This window comes from Rhipicephalus microplus, chromosome 8 (genome assembly GCF_043290135.1).
Source record: "Rhipicephalus microplus isolate Deutch F79 chromosome 8, USDA_Rmic, whole genome shotgun sequence".
Lineage (NCBI taxonomy): Eukaryota > Metazoa > Arthropoda > Arachnida > Ixodida > Ixodidae > Rhipicephalus > Rhipicephalus microplus.
In genome coordinates this window covers 27,689,345-27,711,726 of record NC_134707.1, presented here as the reverse complement: position 1 = coordinate 27,711,726, position 22,382 = coordinate 27,689,345, and the positions used below count along the sequence as shown (strand labels likewise).

At 42.5% G+C, this 22,382-nt stretch overlaps 1 long non-coding RNA gene across 3 annotated transcripts in view; it reads left to right on the top strand.

Annotated features, from left to right (window-relative positions):
* The window catches only part of LOC142768891 (uncharacterized), a 139,617-nt gene that overhangs the window by 98,496 nt on the left and 18,739 nt on the right, over positions 1 to 22,382 (top strand). The window contains exon 3 of one of the 3 annotated variants that reach the window (XR_012885522.1): positions 9,984 to 10,196. The exons of the other annotated variants lie outside the window; for them this stretch is intronic. This is a non-coding gene — a long non-coding RNA (uncharacterized LOC142768891). Of the gene's footprint in view, positions 1 to 9,983; positions 10,197 to 22,382 lie in introns of those variants that run through there. 3 annotated transcript variants of the gene reach the window in all.

Below are 22,382 nucleotides of genomic sequence, written 5' to 3'. Positions count from 1 at the left end.
CGACCAAACATGAGCGCGGAAATTTAAACCCCTCTTGCCAAACCTTCTGACGACTGAAAACGCTGCAACCGGTCACTTAAGGATGTCCACACAGGCAATCATCCAGACAACCGCGTCCAGCAAACTACCACCGTCCGCAACCGTGATAACCACTGTACCTGCACGAACGCCACTGCAACTCTTGAAATAAAAATCGCCACAATCCTGACTACCTCTAGTAGCATCCTCACGGGTGCCACAACACCCGCACTGCTATACCAAGAGGGCGTTATAGAAAAAAAAAAGCCACTGCCCCACCATGGTGGTCTAAAGGCTAAAGTACTGGGCTGCTGACCCGCAGGTCGCGGGATTGAATCCCGCCTGCGTCGGCTGAATTTTAGATGGAGGCGAAAATGCTGTAGGCTCGTGTACTCCAATTTGAGTGTAGGTTAAAGAACCCCAGGTGGTCGAAATTTCCGGAGTTCTCCACTACGGCGTCTTTCATAAGCGTATGGTGGTTTTGGGAAGTTAGATAGATAAGTGGGATTTATCTATAAAAAAAAGAGCCACCGTTAAGTTCAGTACCATGACCATCATCGCATATGACCGAAACCATCACGGCCATCTACACTTACAAAAGCAAATGACGCTGCACTAAAGTGCGAACATTTACACTGACCACTGTTATTGTTGTTGGTTTTTCAATAGAGTTTTAATTTTTTTACCTCGGAAGCACGATAGCCATGAGAAAGATACTTGCTTTTCTATCCCTGACATAGCAATAAACACCAGATGTCAATTAACAAGCAATATTATGTTTTTTCGTTCACTCCTCCTTTCCCCTGTTTTGGGTGGCATACCAATCTTCCTAAACTGGTTAAATCTTTCCTTCCTGTTACTTCCTCGTTCACTTCCACTGAAGAAGCAGTGAAGTCTCCTCAAGGCTAAGGAAGAGCTTAGTGTTTATATGCAAGATATGATGTAAAAAAAAAAACACCTTTTACTGCCATAGTTTCCGCCTCACGTAGTTCCCGTTTCTCCGGCACGCTCACTTCCCTGTGTCAATTACCGCAAGCTCACTTCTTAAGATGCGCCATAAGAAGCGTTTACTATACGTCATACATCGTAAGTAAACTGCGAACAGCTAAGTTTGCGTCTCTACGCGTTACGAGGGTTGGAGCCGCCTAATTATTTCTAAAGTAACTTCGCTCTGCGAACGTCCCGACTTTTCAAGAAACTTAATTCGCTGCGAAATGGTTTCCTTGAGATAAACGATACTGTAGAGACATGATTGTGTGTTTATGCCGGAGATGTGCATGGTTTCCAAAAAGTGTTATGTATAATAATGCCCCAATCAATATATTTCATATGCATCGTTTCCTTGATACCTTTTTTGATCACCCAGTCTTAACAAAAACAAGTAATGCGTTGATATTAAGGCTAATACCACGTAACCCTTTGAGCAACAAAGGTATATTAGTTTTTGATGTTCCTCAACATACATCATAACTAACGTAAACAAACTAAGCGAGGTTTACATGAAATAGTTTGACAGAAATTGAAGGTGCCGCTAGTAATGCAAGTGATAAGAAAAAATAGTGTTTCAGCTTCCATTTTGATGGTGCCAAATATAGAGGTATGTCAGCTTGATCACTTCTTTGCTATAAAAAATACGTGAAGTATGCACGTATTAGGCTATTTCAAAATCGGGTCAATGTTTATTTCAATTTTAAAATTTATGTGCTCCTATAAAAGAAAATCTTCTGCAAGCATTTCACACTGCCTCCACTGAAAGCTGGCAGTGAAGTGATTCGCAAGTTTTTGAAACATTTAAAATAGAAATATGTATAATAGGCATTGACAAGTTAACGATACGAACTTTAAGAGTACGAATGTCAGAGATCAAACACGTGAAGAAACAATACAGGTGAAAGCTGCAGGAAATCGTCTCGAAATAAAACCTAAAATTCAAATTCAAATTTTATTTCAACAATAAGGGAGACATTTCAGTAGTCACAACAGCAATGCTGTGTGAAGAAAGCAAAAAGTCATTAAGGATTGGCAGACGCTTTCGCACCTTGTTCAGAAAAGCCAATAAATATAAAAACATTGATATCAATATGCATGGAATTGACAATACGAATAGATTTGACGGACATTTGGTTCAAGAAATTACATAAAAACAAAGACGAAAACAAAACGAGATTTGAAGATTGGTGTTTTATTACGTTCTTTGTTTTTTGGTGACATTATCATTATTCTGTAGGGAAGCGCGTGATGTTTAGGTAGGAAGTTATGTGTGCAGATGAGATTAATGAACTTGTGGGTATAACATCTAACATGGTCGTAGCAAGCACAGGACCGGGTTAATCAGCCGAACGTGGTGGATGTTTGTATTCCACAGTAGGCTTAGTACTCCTAATAATAATAATAATAATAATAATAATAATAATAATAATTATAATAATAATATCTGTGGTATTATTATGAACAACACCAATTTTCAGGTACAAGAACGAAATACGGTAATCCTGAAACGATTCCTACTTTTTTGCTACAGCTTCTCCTTGGCAAACATGCGCGATGAAGGTGATGTATGCAACTATACGGAAGCGAAAAAACAAGGACAGAATACAGCACTCTTTTCTGTGCTTGTTTTTTCGCTTCCGTAGTTACGCAGTAACTACTTCTAGGTTGCGCTGTTCCTACATTCAAGTATGTACTACCAATTCACCCAAGTTTCCACGCTTCACGTGACCGGAAGGCGAGGTGATAAAGTATTATCTACATTTATGCATCGGGCACAACTTCATCGGCGAACAATGTGTAGCTGGGATCAGAGTGTTTGCATGCGCCGTTAAACTGGGGCGATTCCACGAGAGATCGACACGGGTCCAAAAGCTGATATTTTAGATTTAATTGAGTATTTTATATTTCGTGCACCTCTCACCAGGTAGCCCGAAAGTCAACTTCTTTTATTATTAACGGCATAACTTACGAGAAAAAAAATATCAAACTTCACCAACACGGAGGCACCAATTTCGTCACCTGTCATTTTCGAAAATTGCACATGCTATAAAAAGACAAATATTTTTGTTTCAAGGAAGACATTTTTTACCTGAAATGCATGTCTAATGAAGAATGAATTCATATGGTTTCAAGTTTGCAGACCTTAAGAAAATAGCTTTTAAAAATGTCTAATTTTGCGACAGTGTAAAATAAGTTGCGTATTCCCCATTTTTTTTCTTCGAAAGTAATGCAAGCAGCGTTTTCAAACTTGACACGTTTTAAGGATATAGTGTGTTCATTAGGTAGATAAATAGCTGCTGCCGTAGGGCAAATTTAAATTTTTATATATTGCCTAAAAATTCTCATATTGGCAAAAGTATACTCCACTGAAATTCGAATAATAAAAAAACTCCATCTTCGATTTTTCTGAAAATCTCGTAAATAAAGAAACGAAAGCCATCATACAGTAGTAGAGAAAAACATGTTGCATTATTTTGTTTTTAGTGACAATTTTTGTGGTACAAATCAGAGCTTTTCGAGAATGCGCTGAGAAGTTAAGAAATCTGGAAATTGGAGCGGAAAAGAATGAGTGGTAGGTCTACTGAATACATCGAGACAGAGGAATTCATGCATGAACATCGCACAGCACTAATGAAGCCATTCGACCACACCGATAACAGTTGTAGGACCACAAGTAAGAATCCCTACAAACAAGACACTAATTACGACAATGAATGTCACACTGATGGGGGGGGGGGGGGAAAGTGGTCGTTAATTTTGTAGCACAAAGCAACAAATAATTGTGGCAACAACCCAACATGGGGAAGCTGGTTTACATGAAAAAAAAATACCGTACCACAGTGGTTTCAAAACCGTGCCCTGCGTTGGTTTTTAGAATAATTTTTTGTTGGAAGTCAGCGCTGTGCATGTGTCCTTCTTTGTCAGTTTTCTAGTTTTTCGCGCTGTTCAAGTTATTTATTTGTGTGATGACTTGATCATGGGAAGTCGCTTTGTGTGATGTCGTTATGACGTCGAATAATTACGTCATCACGTGATGGTTTGCATGGCTCGTGTTGGCGCAATTGGTAACTTTTCACGTTGGAGGAGATAAAGAAGCGCTTCACAACATACAACAATGTCTCCTCATTTTTTATGGTCAGCGCAGTTCGCAGTGCGGTGTCCTAGTGATCACACGCTCCCGCAGCTTCATATATCCTGTAGCGAAGCTCGGAGGCCGTTGTTGTCTCGAGGAGATTAACGGTGTGCAAGCTGGCTTTGTGACTCGGGGACTCGCCGAAAGAATGTCAGGGAGTCGACGGAAGCAGAGAGCCGGTGCGATGAACGGAGCCATTCGTTGGTGAGGCCTCAAAATATAAGCGACCCGTAAGGGGACACCTTCTTTCATTATAGGGAAAGTTATGGCGTCACTGCGCTGAAGTGTACTTCCCATTTATTAAAGAAGGCACGAAAACAGAAGCTCCATCTGCCACGCTTAGACGGGAACAACAGTAGGAGCTCAGTTTGGGCCACCTCGATGCCTTTTTCAAACCATGCAGCGGTGATAGTTCCTATATTTAAGCCTCCTTCCTCTTGTAAGCTCTTCGGTTTTGTGAAAGCATACTTAGACCACATCATCCAGGGGGGGGGGGGGGGGACAGAGTACATTTTGTTCAACCCTAAACTTTATGGTGATTGGGCTTGTTGAGTGCGGTGCACACTCAGCAATAAGTAGACCTTGTCACAACCATCGCTAGCGCCATCGTTGTTACCCCGCCGTCGTGGTATAGTGGCTAAGGTACTCGGCTGCTGATACGCAGGTCGTGGGGTCGAATCCCGGCTGCAGCGGCTGCATTTTTGATGGAGGCGAAAATGCTTTATGCCGGTGTGCTCAGCTTTGGGTGCACGTTGAACCCCAGGTAGTCGAAATTTCTGGAGGCCTCCACTACGGCGTCTCTCATATTCACATAGTGGTTTTGGGACGTAAAACCCCACATAATAATCAATCAAGCCATCGTCGTTGTGATCATAATCATTCCCTCCCTCCACTGCCAAATCAGCTTTCTGGTGTCCGAATTTGCTAAAAATTGAGGGCCGCCCCGCCATGGTGATCTAGTGGCTAAGGTACTTGGCTGCTGACCCGCATGTCACGGGTTCGAATCCCGGCTGCGGCGGCTACATTTCCGATGAAGGCGGAAGTGTTGTAGGCCCGTGGGCTCAGATTTGGGTGCACGTTAAAAAACCCCAGGTGGTCAGAATTTCCGGAGCACTCCACTACGGCGTCTCTCATAATCATATGGTGGTTTTGGGACGTTAAACCTTATATCAATGAAATCATCAAGATTGGAGGGCCACACATGTTGCTGGGATGAAATACAAAAACAACCGAGAAACGTTAAAAAGAAGATCCACAGGCCACTCAATAGCCGCTTACCACGTTCAATATGGTTTATTTTATCTGATTGTACTGAAAGTACCCGAATACAAGTGTATAAGGCTTCTATTTTCTGACAACCTATCCTGGAGCAAACATATTCAAATATTACGTAATAAATAATTAAAAAAATGTGCTATCTCCAGCGCGACCTTCGAGTAGCTCCTCAAAAAGTCAAAATGCTGACGTACAAAACACTAATCTGTCCAGTCCTAGAATACGCATCTATTCTTTAGAACTCATTTCATAAACGATATAATGTGGATTAAGTCTGTTAAAAAACAATTCGTTTTATACCATCTTTTTAATGGGCACTTTTCACCCCCTTCCGAAATCTCTCATCTCACTCTGACCAATTTGGGAATTCTTTCGCCACAACGAAAGCTCAATGTTCATGCATGCCTTGATTGAGTCCTCACGCTGTGTCCACTTAAATTAGTACATTTAGTTTGCTCAACCTTCCTGTCTTCGTAGGTCGCATAATCTTAATCTCCCGCCACCTAAATCTAAACTGATTTCCACAACTATAGCTGCTTTACTGCAACAGTTGAACGTTGCAATGCTTTGCCTAGGGTTTTTCGCGCATTGCCAATAAGCAATTTTTTTGGTCTGCACTTGACATGTGATGCTATCGCTACTCGTGCCATAGCCCATTATTAGCTGCAGGATGTGTAAATAAATAAAATAAATAAATAAATAAATAAATAAAGAAAAATATATATTTTGCACTTTTCACTTTTTTATGTTCACAGCTCTTCACCCGGTTCTTTTCTGTTGCTAAATAACACCTATACTGATAACCAATCAAACCGACATTTGAAGTAGCCGAAAAGACTACACAGAGTGATACTTGTGCGAAGGCTGGAGCTTCTAAAATGCGAGGTGTTACGTGATTACGAGGCATGCTGAAATGAATTGCTCCGGAAGTTTTGACCACCTGGTGTTCTTTAGAATGTTCTGACAACGCACGCTGCGCGGGCTTCTTGATTGATATGTGGGGTTTAACGTCCCAAAACCACTATATGATTATGAGAGACGCCGTAGTGGAGGGCTCCGGAAATCTCGACCACCTGGGGTTCTTTAACGTGCACCCAAATCTGAGCACACGGGCCTACAACATTTCCGCCTCCATCGGAAATGCAGCCGCCGCAGCCGGGATTTGAACCCGCGCCCTGCGGGTCAGCAGTCGAGTACCTTAGCCACTAGACCACCGCGGCGGGGCATGCGCGGGCTTCTAGCATTTCGACTCAATTGAAAGCTGATCAACGCGGCCTTGATAAAACCCTCCATCTTCGGTTCAGCAACCGAAGACCGTAAACACTCTACCGCTGTATTGGATAAGTGCTCCCGATTCTGTCCCCGACGATGGTAAGTGGTTCCTTCATCCACTGTTCATTGTCTTTTGAGTTGCTTCAAAATAAACGTACTTTATTTAAACACGTAAAAAACCCCGAGAATCTGCTCTGGCTTCGTTCAGTTGGTTTTGTTGTTCTCACTTGAAAAAAAAGCAACAACAAACAAACCTATCACTCCAGTTTTTTCATTCCTTCTTTCTTCTTCCGTTTTCCCAATTTTGTTCGACGCATGCCAGATGAGCTTCGAAACGAGTATAATGTGTTCTACATGCCGTGTAGCTTCCGAAATTGGTTTTTCATCGAACGGTCTGCAATAATACTCTCACCAAAGCCCTCAATCATGTATTCTTACTCAAAAAAGTTACTTTTCACTCAAGCAGATTAAGGTCACCCAGTGTCTCCACGGACGAGGGATTCGCATCAAGCTTGTAAAGGTCTGAAATATAAAGGAATTTCCGGAGATTTCAGTGACTTAACTTTAAATACCTAGAAAGCTATCTAGACACTAAAAAGGTATAAAAAATGTCAAATTATTTTCCTGCTTGATAGCCGCATGCACTTAAGCTTAGATTGAAGTAAGGAGTGATGGAGTGGCCCGATCCATTACTGCCATGGTACACGGCATCGACGTGCAGCGCTGCTCTCCTTGCGTTAGGCGTGCATGTGTTTTTCAGGATATCCTTCCGAAAAGACAAGAAATAATAGCAATACATCTAAAACAACTGCCGCTTCTTTGCGGGATCTGAGCCATCATTAAGGGCCGTCCGAAGACAACATTTTGACTAACGCTACTGCTACTACTACGCTACAGCCAGCACGTCCTCATTTTACATGACGCGGGAATCAGAGAAAGAGGAACACTCTTGTACAAAACTAGAGGGGGAACGGAAACTTTTTTTTTTGCAACCCCTATACCATCAACAAACACAATTTCATCCAACTTTTTTTTATTGGCGAAAACCCTACAATAGAAGTGAAAAATCTCACCAGATTCCTAAAGGATAAAAATGTACTGAAGCTACTCTTGCGCTTATGACCAAAAGTATCACGACCTGTTTTTAATATTTCTCTTCCACACAAAAATAATTTGGCGGAATATAGCCAGAGTTGCTATTGCGCCACAAAACCCGACACAACACAGACTTTTCCAGTAACTTATTGTAATCGTATTTGTTAATATTTAGTGTCCCAACACCACAATATCATTATGGTAGACGCCGTTATGGAAGGCTCCGGAGATTTCTGACACCTGCAGTTGTTAAACGTGCGGCTATATCGAACTACAGACGGCTTCGTCGCAATGTGACCACCGTGGTCGGGATCAAACCTGGCACCTTCGGATCACTAGGTGAGTGCCATAACTATTGTGCGACCAGTTAACCAGTTATAATTATCTAAATTATAAATTGAAGTAATAGATGGGACACTCACGAGTCTAATGAGATAAGCATGCAACTTTCACGCTTTGATATCTCTTCTGCTACGAAAAAAGACAGTTCGAATCGAACATCACGTAGTGCGAAAGAAAGAGATAAAATGAAAGGCTGTATGAACGAAAAAAAGTAGCACATCGTGTGCACGCACACGTCATGCCTCGTTCATCCCCATTTTCCCGATAGGGAAGGAGTCCTTGAATTTTTCGTGTTAAACCCCACATCACTTGAAGAAAGCACAGCGACTTCGCAAAGTACAAAGCAAAACATTTAAAATACCCCTGATTCCGGATAGCAAGAACTGTATTATGGTTACCACAAATGCTTATTTCTCTCTGAAGTTGTTGATTGGTAAGAAATAAATACCCATCAATGACACGCCAATAAATGTTGGTGTTGATATTCATCATGAAAAACTATGCGTGCCATGAAAAATCGAAAGCAGCGGCATTGCCAGCTCCCTCGTGCATTTAGAATTGATGGCGCGCCATTAGTTTCGAGCACTCCCACCAGGACTTGCCTGCTCCGACGCGGACCCCGGCACTATTCATTCTCGCAGTTCTAATTTTGGCTTGAAAGCGAGCTGCGCGCCGCAAAACGTCATCAATATACGAAGGAGGCGAACGGATTCCTGCAAACAATGGTGTACGACATTACACTATAGGACCGTTTTTTTTTTGCTGCTTTCTGGTTTCACCCCCCAATACTTCCCTAATGCGGCTGCCAGGGTTGGAGCTCTACAATGAAGATCCATATGGGTCGTTTCGGGATAGTGTGAAGTGGTACAGGGGCAGATACGAATATATGTCGAAAGATAACGCAAAGCCTCATACGTGTTGTCAGAACCAAAAGTTAACAGACCACGTACTAGACTCAAGAGAAAGCTGAATAATCCCACGGCTTTGACAGGCAGCTCAGTACCGCCTTCTTGTAAGCCCGATAAGAACGTGTAGTTCAGCCGAATTCCGTCACTAGTACCTTGGAAATTCGAATGAAATAAAATAAAAAACAGACATTTATAAAGAAAAGAGAAGGGTCTGAGAAGCAGGGGGGTGGGGCCTCAAATTCAGGGCTCTAATGGGCTGAGCAGCCTTCTGCGCCTGGTTCAACAGCGCCACTTGGGCCTTGTTTTCCTCGCGAGGTCTCCCGAAGCTTTGTCCAGAATTTTCGCGCCTATAATTTCAGGTTTTCTGAGATCAAGTTCTCTCTAATTCTAAACCTCTTACACTGACTGTCCGTGCCCGAAAGAGTGGTTATTGCCCAGGATCACATTTGCGTTCCTGCTGGCAAAGCACTTCTTTAGTAGTCGTGTGGTAAACACATTTTGGCTCAACACTTCATGAAGTTTCTCGAAGGTCATAGGTTAGATTCCGGCTGCTGTGGTCGCGTTTCACTAGATGAAAATTGCCGGAGGCTTGTGCGCTGTGCGATGTCAGTGCACCCTAAGGAACACCATGTGGTCGAAATTAGAGGAAGCCACCACTAGCGTCTCTCATATTCACGTCATAGTACTGGAACGTTAAAGCCCGGATAATATATTAGCAATATTTTGTGAACTTTGACGCTCGTCTATGGATCCTCACAAGCTATATTTATGTTGATATCTACAAGTGGTGCTAGTTTTTTTAGGTGTCCGAATAGACGTGATGATGTTGACAGCTGTGTCAGCATTCTGTAACAACTCGTGTCACCCGATGTGTATCTATAGGTGCCTAATATAACATAGCTCGGTGACTGCGTACGCAGCGTAATGGTATATGCGCTTGTCCTCGACAGATATCGTGCAATTCATGTCCTGCAGTTCTACCAGCTGCAGAACGCCACTGTCCAGACTCCCCCGCCTTCCCACTAGATGGTGTGGTTGGCGTTGGGTCGTATTCGCCGACCAGCTGGCCATGGTCCACCAGGCGAAATAGCATTCAGTCGGATCTCTGTTATTGTTGTTTCTCCCACTGTCTCATTGGCTCTAAATAAACAATATAAACAATACATGTGGAAGGATGTTTCTGGCTTGCAGATTTGGGGCCTTTTTCTGGTTGTACACGAGCGACGTTATGAAGCTGCGGCACCTTCTGGACCTGTGACAAATTAGTGGTTGTGCGATTCGTGACGCAACAGTGGCGTTTGTGTTTGTGACAACCACTCGACTTTACGAAACTTTATAAGTCACTCTTTTGTGTGTATATAGACGTGTGCACTTATAACTGCGGCTGCCGGGTGTGTGTGTATTTGTGATTATTCTACATATCTTAGTCATCACCCGTCGCCAGCGAGAAGGCAGTGAACCACACTATCTCCGTGAATTTTATTAAATATTGCTATTCGTCCCTAATTCGTTACTGAAACCATGTTTATGCTTGAACATTAGGAATTAACTAAATATTTCTTGCAAAGATGAGCTCTAACTCTCATCTAGAGCTTTGTGTACGAACACTCAGGTACTCCTGTTTGAAGGCAGGCCCCGCAGAACGCACTTTTTGAGCCCGTGTACAAGTACATTAAATCACAGCGCACCAATTCTAATCACACCACTATAAAGCACATCACACCACATCAAAGCACACCACACAACGCCACAGCACATGACATCGCATCACAGCACAACACAACAAAGCACATCACAGCACAACATAACAAAGCACAGCACAGACAATAGGCCCAATACATACTGTCACACCAGCTTCGTGAAGGTTGGGCAGCTATCATTTACTTATTTCCAGTATTGTGCAGAAGCAACAAAAGCATCGAAGGCTACCCTCGTATATAATTTAAAGTAAGGCGTTTCTTCACAGACTTCAAACGTAGCACACTTCAGGAATAATATAATACATTTCTGTCATACAAGTTCCTTTACACGTTATTGTTTCTAGTAAACCAAAAGCTTTCGAACAACTAAACAAGTAATATACTAGATGCACGTCACCCTGAGTGCCCCAGTAATTGGTATTGTATTTTTACTGTGCCACAGTGAAATATAGATGAACAACGATGGATGCTGAGTGCCGGCTCTGGTGTCAAGACAACGCGATAGAAATAGAGTAGCCTTCGCAGCATGCATTAGTAATGCTTATTGCTTTCGCGTCACGTCGGGCATCGTACGGCGTGGTGCCTTCTCTATATTTTATTTCCGTTTTGTATTTGGAATGTTTTTTTTAACTCTGACCTCATGGTGCCTGATTTCGTTCTCGTGTTCCTTTTATTAGCTATACACAGCCCCTACCTCAACCCATTTTTTGAGTACTTGTCACGTTGAAGGCGCTGCACTCACTCCCCCCCCCCCCCCCTTTTTTTTTTCTTGCGCAAAGGAAGTGCATTTGTTATCGATCTGTTTCATTTCAGTTAACAGTTTGCAACAAACTTGCTGAGGCAAGTTTTCTTCATTGTACTAGAATCATGCGTGCGTATGAGTTGCCGTGAACAATTGCGTGCGTCCGTGAACTATATATGCAACTTCGAAAACGTGAGGTGAAATGTAGCTAACTTGGAACCTTGTAAGCCTACCTATGAAGTTCACGCAACGCTCAAATTCCAAACGCAATTTTTCGCACGGCAACTGGTCGTGAAATAAATATTTTACATGTTTAACATTACCACTATTTAGGCAAGCCTTGCCATAAATACGATATAATATCCGGGTTCTTACATTTCGAAAAACCACTATATGAATATGAGAGACCCTGTTGTGGAGTTATATATAATATCTGGGGTCTTACGTTTCGAAAAAGCACTATATGAATATGAGAGACCCTGTTGTGAAGTGGAGCGACTACTGCGGAGCTGAAGAGACCATCGAACACGTCCTGTGCAGCTGCGCTTGCTACGACACACAGCGATGCCAGCTCCGGATGGTTTTGAATCGACTTGACCCTGGACCATTTTGTGTGCAGAAGATACTAGGACCTTGGGCATCTGCCTCAGTTGCGCAGAAAGCAACTAAAGCACTGCTACTTTACCTAAAGTCAACAAACCTGAGCGACCGCCTGTAGACTGTGAGTGCTCCCCGAGTGTGCTCGTGATTGTGTGTACCTTCTCATCTCTCTGCAACCTCTTTTCTTCCCTTTATCCCTTCTCCAGTGCAGGGTAGCAAACCGTATGTGCGTCTGGTTAACCTCCCTGCCTTTCCTTGCATCTTTATCTCTCTCTCTCTCTCTCTCTGTTGTGGAGTGCTCAGGATATGATGACCATCCGGTGTTTTCCATGTGCACCGAGATCGCACAGTAAACAGGCCTAAACAAGCCACAGTAAACAATCCGCGACCTTGAAGTCAGCAGCTGAGCACCACAACCGCTACACCGCCACCGTGGACATCCGTACATACGGGAGAGGAGCTAAATTTGTTTTCACGAAGAACAAAAGGAGTAAGACAACCGAGACTCCGAGGCTACTATAGTATCGTACTGTTTAGGGACGACATGCTTTTGCAGTTTTATTACGCAATATTAATTATCGTAAACTAGCTTGTTCTCTCCCTCCTTTCACATCTTTTAGTTCTCAGATCACTTCGTTTTACCATTCCTTTTCTTTCACGCCACCTTGCTGTGTTATATTATTGTGCCATACAAAGCTATGCTATACGTGGTATGTCTACGTGATGCCAAGTGATGACATGCGGTGAACGGAGATGACAGACGAGAGGAAATGGTAACCCGGGCTGCGAATGTGCTTTACACCTAAATGAAGACATTACGCCCGCTGCCATTTTCTCTTTCATGCATTATACTCCTTGTCAAGAATTAAGCAAGATAGTTCTTGGGAATTTTTTTTGTGACTTCCGTCTTCTTCTGTTGGTTGGGTTCATGCAAGTTTTCTAGTCACTCCTATCTTTGCGAGCCTGCCAGTGTCGACGCACACATCCAGGCAGTATCGCATGAATTCAAGTTCTGAGCTTCCGTATCCATCGATTCCCTCTACTGTACAGCCATTAAGGCTGTATAGTAGAGGCCACTATACATCCTCTGGAAGTACCCTTTGTTGAAGCAATAATGTGCTGCAGGCAATATCATTTCTTTCGGGTAACCCGTTAGATGGCGACTTGGGGATTTCCATGGTTGGGAGCCTTCACGTGCGCGCGCCTCCAACGGAGCCGGTGCACACATGTATGCTCCCTAATTCATGGGAAGCGCTTGACAGCGATTGTGTTTAAGCTGGTGGTAACCTGTGCTACATTGTGCAGACCTCCACAGGTGGGTATACGCCACAGGAATGGGGCAAGCTCCCGCATCGAGTAGAGTAGATGCAAGGGTTAAACGGAAACCTCTCGGTGAAGTGGAGCGTGTGAGATACATAAAAAGAGAGTGATTGAGAAAGAGAAAATGTTGGGAAAGAAAGAGAGCTAGAAAAGAGAACGAAAAAGAGAAAGGCAATCAAGACGAAAGCAAGACATACGAGAAAGATAAAGAACAGACCAGAAGGAGATAAAGAAGGCAGGAATAAACAAAGAGAAAGCAAGATAGCAATGAAGATAAACAAAGAAAGAAAGTGGCAGAGCCAGCGGTTGAGAGGTAAATATAACAAAACAGGAGACGCGAAAAGACATAGAAAGAAACAAACACAAAAGATTCGTAGATACACACACAGAAACCAGGAAGCCTAGAAAAAAAATAGAGATGCAAAGAAAGATACTCAAATACCGAGAAAGCCATAAACACACAGAGAAAAAAATAGAAAAAAGAAGATACTGAGAAGAGATACAAGAGAGAGAGATAAAGAGAAAGCAAGGAAAGAAAAAAATGAACAAAAATAAGGGGCACTCAACTGCGTTTTTCATACAGGCTTGGCATAGATTTTGGGAAATTAAAATAACACTTTTGTCCTAAATAATTCTTGAGGCTCCATTCTTCTGGTACATATACTTCACTGTAACATAAAACTAACACTAACTGTAACATGAAAGGTAGTGTAAACTAATGCACCAAAACTTTGTTTAATAAAATTGCATTCACAGTTCTGCACTTAGATTCTTTGTAAAAACGTTGAACTATTCTTTACTTTATGTAGGCATGAGATTGAATGTGCAAAATATCTGCAGTATTTGACATAGGAAAACATTAGTTCGTCGTGAAAGACGCAGGTTATTTTTCTTAGATTTCTCCAGCTATCATTGGCCTGCTGTTCTTTCGTATAGCGCTTAGGTACGCATTATGAGAAAACTTCATACACTTTCACTATTCCGTACTTCATAGTTTACTGGAATTTGTCTGATGATTGGAAGACTAGATTCTCAACCTTGTGTGGGACTCGAATTCGCGATTGTTTCCTACTGCTTCAAAAGCTTTGCACTCCTATATAGAAGCGTTCGGTCGAATGTGTCCTCAAAAATACCGATCTGGTTTTGATTTGCCGATTAAAAATTACGAAAAAAAAAACCATCACTACTGCACCATTGTTGAGAAACGTCTGTGAACGGGTGCGACGAGAAATTGTCTACTTCCCGCATTATTCTAAGCGATCAGTTCTATGGTAAATGAAAATTCACACAAATCAACCAGGCTGGAAGCAATTTCCAATAATATTCCTAAGTTCTGCAATAGTGCAAATGTTTCTCCAAAGTAAAATAGCAGGTACCAATTAAAGGCTGACTGCTTGTTATAGTTTATAATATTTCATTTCTAGGACCAGCACGTTATAATCTCTGACTCAAAAGTTCCACAACGTGCCCTATTTCTGATGAGATTTCTGTTATTGCTGATGCTGCATCCCGATTAAAGATGTGAGCTGATATTTTTGTAGAAACTCGTACAGTTTATGATTGGTTTTAACTCTCTGAATCATATATGTTTTATATCGTAGGTCGCTTCAGAATAAATATTGCACTTACCTTATTCAAGTTCTCCAGAAGTTCAAAAACATCAGAGGTGGAATGCAATGAAGTTGATAATATAGGCTCGAAGGAACGTTGTTCACAGAGTAATCGATAAGTAATTTCCCACCGCGAGGGATATTAAAGCATTCACTTCTCGTTGCTCATCTCTCAAAGCTGTCAAATCTCAATCAAAGCTGCCCTCATGGAACATTTCGAAAGATGCTTTTACACTCTATTTTATTGGCGTGAGCCGTGAAAGTGAGCCAATGTTCAATTTTGAAGTATGTTATCTAGTGTGAAAGCATTGCTCAGTGTCTCGCAAGGTAGGCCACAAAAGGTCATAGGTTGGGTAGTTCGCCTGAGCTTGCTTTAAAAATGATAAAGCATAAAATGCAGTTCCGTACGTTGGTGGGCGGGAAACTTCAAATAGATGACTGGCGTGGTAGAAAGGGCTTGCAGCTCTTGTGATATGCGGTGCTTGATTCACAGAAGAATGAAAGAACTAGTGATAAAGGGTAAGAGTAGTTATGCGGCAATGATAAGAAGTAAGCGGTAATCAGTATTCAGGTTTCGAACATGAAATACTGACGTCCTGTGACTATGAGGAATGAATGAATTTGGTGGCTTGATTTAGACCACGCTTGATGCAGTGATTAGACATGTTTGATGCGGATTCTAGATGACGGATGCATACGCTAATTTGGGTCACACAAGCATTTTACTTACGCGAAAGTAATCGTTTCTTTCACGTATAATTTCGGTAGTCAGCAATCGTTCAAAATCGGCTAACACTAATAATACAGGACAGTCGGTATCACGGCCAATCACTGAAATGCGTTCTACTATATATTATTTGTCAGCATCAGCTTGGAATACTGATAATTATATGTACAAACGTAAAAACTATAGTTAGAAAAATTGTCCCATTACATGAATTTGCCTTAAAACTATAATTAAATACATAAAAATAGAGTGAAGGCTTAACATGGCAGACCCAGAATTCATCAATTATGAATTGATGCACAAGTTTAAAGTGCACCTAAAAGGGAAAGGTTATCAACAAATGACATGTTGCTATATGTTCGGCTGACATATCAGGTAAGTTTTTTTTTTCGTGATCATACCTTTTCAGTGTACGCTTCGGAGCTCCCGGGGGCCCAGGAAATCAGATCGCGGGTTTTTATTGTTTGCAGTTATATTCGATACATACGATATAGTAGCCTAATCACAGAAATTCGGGGTACATTTATTCACACTACCTTAACTGCCAGATCATCAATAATTACATAGAGCGTATTAGGATTATGATCACCTTCAAATTTTTCTCTTTGACTCAATGCAAATTGAACAAAGTAGAATTATACGCACGGTGCGATCTTTCATGCGGGTAGACCGGTAAGCGTATCTATGCAGTCTAGCTCTGAACGTGACCCAGTAATGGTCGGTTATGCGTTTCATGCAATATCCTTCCCCACCTCCAATCCATGTCACAATGAAGAATCGATGCATTTTTTATTGCAGGTCACATATCCTTTTTTGTAGTAGGCGTGTGACTGGAAAACGTGTCAGGGAACTCCATGAATGCGTTGCACGCTTTCTTGTATTTTGAGAATATAGCTGGATCGATGACCGAGTGGCTGCGAAGCAAACTGATTACACAATTTGCTTATGCGACAGCGTTCAGTTCAAGAAACCAACACGCAAAGGGGAAACCAAAACGGTACACGCCATTTGATACTTCCCTAATCAATTGGCACCAAGAATGGCTTACTTGTGTTTTTGATTCCTTCTTTTTTTTTGCTGGGGTGGAAAATACTACTGACGGTGAGGAGGAGAGAAAAATGCATGGAGAGAGATAGTAAAGCATCACACCGAGAAAAAGGGTGATATAGAGAGAATAAGAGGGAAGAAGTTTTCCAAGCCCACGTAGACAAAGCAACAAAATTTCACGCTTTCCGCGCAGACCTGGCGTATGTTTAGTAATTCACAGCTATTAAAATCTTCCCTCCGCGAACCACAGTAAACCACAGCCACTTATCACAATCATTGTGCACATCTATATCCATGAACTGGCGCTTTTTGGCCATCAAATGGCTCTTGCGCCACAAAAAACCAAACATCATGAATGTTCGTGACGCTAAAGCCATCTTCACACGCAATCAAAGCAGATTTGTTCGATAAGAAGCGATAAGAATGTTTCTCTCCACACGAAAAAAAGAATTCAAGAACGACTTTATTCGCACTTTCAAACAACGTTGCCGAGCATTCTTGCGACAAACGATATAATGAGAAACTGCTTCCGCATTGGGCAGGCACGACACGGCAGAATTTTGAGCATTAATGAGGGCGGGTGGGGGGGGGGGGCAACTACTAATAACGTCAGGGCTTTCATGATCTTTGATAACAAAAAAAAGGCTGTTCAGAGGGGAAGTTTGCCTCATCAATCGACTCACCCTGATTGCAGTATAGCTGCGAGGCAAGAGTGATAAATGACGGACGGAAGCCTAAGCGGAGGCAAGCACGGCATCCCCTCAGCCTTTGCTGGCGACTCAGTCATATGGGAAATTCGCACCTGAAGGCAATTCGCAGCGCTTAATTGGGGAGGCTTTGGAAATGTGCTTAACTGTGCTGGATCTCTTGCTTTAGAGAGTAATTGAAACATTCTAAGATAAACGCTGCCTGTGTGGACTAACAGTGTGGATTCCGAAAGAAGGCAAGTTGGTGAGAGGAAAATGCCAAAAGTTAGACGGACATGCCCATCTTTATTTTTTTTTTTTTGCGTCTACCCTTCAAAAGGAGTCAAGTGGGTGCCCGAAGAGAATCGTCCAGCCATGACCTCCTTTTGAGTCTCTTTTTTCTTAAAGTGCACGTGAGAATAAGAAGACTCACGTGCTCCCTAAGCGTAGGACTAGATCGATTGAATAAATATAGGAGCGTACAGGTGAGTAGCTAGGGGGCGGGCTGTTGTCTCGGTGTCACAGAGAGAGAGAGAGCATAAACTTTTTCATTTGCGAAGAGAGCTAAGGCGAGACGTCCTCAGTTCAGTATTCCATGAACTCTGGGCGTGTTCTTAGTCTCCACCATCATTGTCGAGGTTGTAGCTTGGAGAGGGTCTCTGAACACTCCCATTTTTTTTATCACTGCCACTCCTCAGACTCCGCTCAGAAATTTGTGCGTTACATTGACGTAAACAGCTGTTATTTTCAGCATTAATAAAGAAGAAAAAAGAAGTACGGTAGTGACTGATCGCTGGCTCACTATCCTCTTTTTTTTATGACACTGCATACCACCACCCGGTAAAAAAATGTTGCATGATGTTTGAACTTCGCCAGAGGAAGAAAGCTCGATGGCATAATCAAATCGTGTTCATGTCTTTCCAATCAGAAGCCTTTCTTTTCCATCTCAGTGGACACCTAATTTGACTGGAAGGAACGAGAGCTTAACCTTTCCCATAATGCCCACTGTAGGCAGACCTGCGAAGCGCCCACTGCGTCATAATTATTCCTTGTGCGAAGAGGTGGACCACACCTTGCGCGTTCGCAAAGCAACAAGCGAAACGACAGAGCTGCTTACATGCGTTTACTCATGAAGATCATTGAATATATTAGAGTGTATTGGATTGGGTGCGCCTTCAAACCACTCACTTTCTGATTTTTCGCTTCACGCTGTTTGTTACTATATCACTTACACTGCCGGCGATGTACTTCCTGATGAGTCTTCTAGTTCTTTTTCTCCACTGTGATTCAACTCTTTTCCTAAACATATACCGCAAAATCTTCTCTGCCCATCTACTGTCTTCTGTATTCCAGATCTTCTCTTCGAAGCTCACTTTGCTCCGAGCTCCCCTCGCCTCAATTGTTGTCCATCCAACATCGCTCTTTACAGCCTTACTTCTCAGGTACTCGGCTGCTGACCCGCAGGTCACGGGATCGAATCCTGGCGGCGGCGACTGCATTTCCGATGGAAGTGGAAATGGTGTAGGCCTATCTGCTCAGATTTTGGCGCACGTTTAAGAAACCCAGTGTGTCGAAATTTCCGGAGCCTTCCACTACAGCGTCTCTCAAAATCATATGGTGGATTTGGGACGTTAAACCCCACATATCTATCAATCATCAAGCTTTACTTGTCTTCCCGTGAGCGCTCCACGTGAGGTGTTCCACAGCCATTTCAATTACATCAAGATCTGATTGCACCACTGACTACGTACGCCTCTGAATTCTCAACTGTAAGCCTCTCAATCATTACGTGCAAAGCAGTGAGCACCTTTTTGCACATCAGTCACAACGCATGCAAGAGGGCTTTTCCTCGGCAAGCGTGGTTGTCACACGACACCACGAGACATCTTGTTCCTAGAGTGCTCTTCTCTCACTGAGTGCATTTACCACCTCCACATTCCACCCATGCCATATGAGCAACACTGAGGCTTTTCGGAAAATTATAGCCGTCATTCATCGTAAGCTTCCTGTTGTGTAGAGAGAAAGAGAGAGAGAGAGAGAAAGTCGGAGAAAAGCAAGTGGTGGGGAATGTTGCATGTAAAGCAGCTCCTACTGCTAGTCTGTGGTCGAAGCGGCTCGTTTCGGAAACAAGCTTGATTGCGCCTGCGCAAGACTAATTATTCTGCGAAGTGTACAGCAAGTTCAGAAACAACGTGATTGCCATATGGAACCCATCTCAGAAGTTTCTTGGTAATGTAACAGTGCGCATGAATGTGGTTGAGTAAGCGCACATTCTTTGTTTCTCACGTTAAGGAGAGCCCGAAAGACCGCCGCTGCATTCTTGTTCGCCCCGCTTCTTCCTGGCGTGATGCTGCGACGTATTGTTTCTCTTCTACAGTTTTGCATCTGACCGTGGCAAAGGCGATTTCGGCCATGTCCTTCAATTAATCCTCCGACGCTGCGCACGACAAATCATTGGCCTCGGCAATTGTTCGTTCAGCATCTGTAAGCAAGCTAAGCTCCCGCCCATAAACAAGGACAAATGTTTTTTACCACAGAGACTCTTATAAAGAAAAAAAGAAGAAAAAAAGTAATGCTGGTAGGGGGCGGGTGTATATAGAGCAGTGAACATCCCTCAGACAAGGACACAACGTTGGAGTTAGGAGGAGGGGAAGAGCGAAAACAAAATGAAGCAATGGAAGAAACAAGAGAAAGAGAGAAAGAAAGAAAGAAATCATGAGTAGGCTGCCCACTGCGTTCATTGCGGCAGAAAAAAAAAAGGTTAATGTGCGGCACCCGTACAGCACCCTTCTACCCCCTTTTGCTAATCTCTCCCCACGACACACACCCCGCCATCCCGATGCTCTTGTTTCGTTTTCTGGTCTTTTCGGCGATGTAATTAGGCGGCCCCAGCATCTACCACTCTGGTTGGAGGCTCGCGGGACGAGCCTGCCTGCTGGTATACACTTGGATGGAGATGTTGCTTCTCTGGGTCGTCCGATTTATTCAGCGCATCTCCCTCTACGCGCCTCTTCCCTTTTGTCGTTCTATCTTGTCTCTTTGCCAGGATGCGTAGCATGAGTCTTGTGATTGCAGCTTGGCTTGTGCCCGTGTGTGTCTATTTTAGAATTTCCCGTTGTCCTTCTGTGTGTATGCAAATTGAACAAATAATGAATCTAACTAACAACCACGCAGACGAGAGGGGGTGGAAGTGGGGGGCGACATTATCTTTTTTTCATTTTGAACCACAGGGTAATAGATATGGCTCAAAATAAAATAAATTATTGGGGACTAAAATTGCACTTTAAGTTGGAGGAAACTGATTCTAAGGTTGTGGAGTTCGAGCGTCGGTTATAATGCTAACGAAGTGCAATAAACATTAAAAGCGTGCCAAAAGGTGGTTTTGATGTTCAAGTTAGGAGTTGTATATGATATACGTATATGATGTCGGAGAATAAGTTTAAGACAAAAGCCAACTAACTACCTGGATAACGGATGAAATTGTGTGACTTCATTGAAAGAGCGCAGTACTTCTTCAGGAGAAAGTGGTATCGAAGAGGCATCTGGTGTTGCAGATCTCAACTTCGCGCTTACTTCTATGTAGCCTCTGCGATTTGTTCCAGCAATGCGATGGTGAGCTGCCAGAGTTTGTTGCAGACGCTACGCAGAGCTAAGTGAAGCACAACTAGTAAAAAAAGTATGCGGAAAGCGCAGAAGCCAAACTCACTGATTAGGAAAAGAGAGTTAGCCCATATGTGAAGTTGACTGAGATTAAATTATTTCTTCGTGGACAACTCAAAACACAAAGTGTAGCTCAGGAGTCGGGCTCCAAAATTTGTCCCGAATCAAGAACAATTAGCCGCCCTGTCACATACATTCTCTGGAACTATAGAAAAAAGTACCAGCTTACATCCGGCCACTGTAGCTTCCGTTCTGGCCGAATTTCCCTGTAAGAGTGCTTAGCGAAGTGAACCTGTACACTGCTCAATGGGTGGTCAAAGCAAAAAAAAAAAAAAAAAGGTCATGGTTGAAGAAGTGTACGCATTCCATTGTTCTCTTCCTCACAGCTGCAAGTGATCTGTAAGATCAGTATTTCTAAAGCCGTTTATGGCTGTTCCTTTAGCTGTATTATTTCTTTAATTCCTGGTATCATTATCCTTCAGTTATAACATGTTACCTCTGCTGTGTGTTATTGGTATTGGAGGTCTTACTTAGTTTTCATGGGTCATTGAAAAAAAAATCTTAGGAACTTTTTTGTTATTGGTGAAATGGGGACAAGCTAAAATTTGGTTGATTTGGTTTATTTATTTATTTCTCTCTCTACATGTACTGGGAATCAAACGAAGGCAAAATGCTAGGAGCCTGATACGGGGCCTTTGCTCCAGATGAAGTGAGGCCCACAGGCCATCATAAGGACTCAGTTGGATACAGTTCATATGAATGAGAAGGAAGGTGAAAAAAGGTACACGTGCCAATTATTATACCACATACCGCAAGAATAAAGGATTGTCAATCGTAAGCCTAAATATACTCATGAATTTCAACGTACTAAAGCAACATTAGCTGTTAGTGTTGCAGTGCTCAACACTTACATAATTGAAGCAAGAAAAACCCCACACAGATATTCTTGAGAAAAGACAAATAGATACATTCAAAGAAATAATCACATGGGGTAATATGTGGACCAGTAAAAACGTAAATGTAATCATAGGCAAGAAAAAGAATATAACATTCAAGTAAATTCAAGGTTGTTTTGTATTACATTCTTCTTGATCAATTGCTTGAAGATTTTCTTGTCTAGAAAGCAGTCGAGTTTGTTAAGAAAGGTGGGTATCTGAAAAGATGTGTGATGCCGTCCATAAATCGTTCAAATCATACGAGTGAGTTTATCATAAGGACGAAAATCATTCAGTGTACCGCGAGGATCCTGCGAACTAT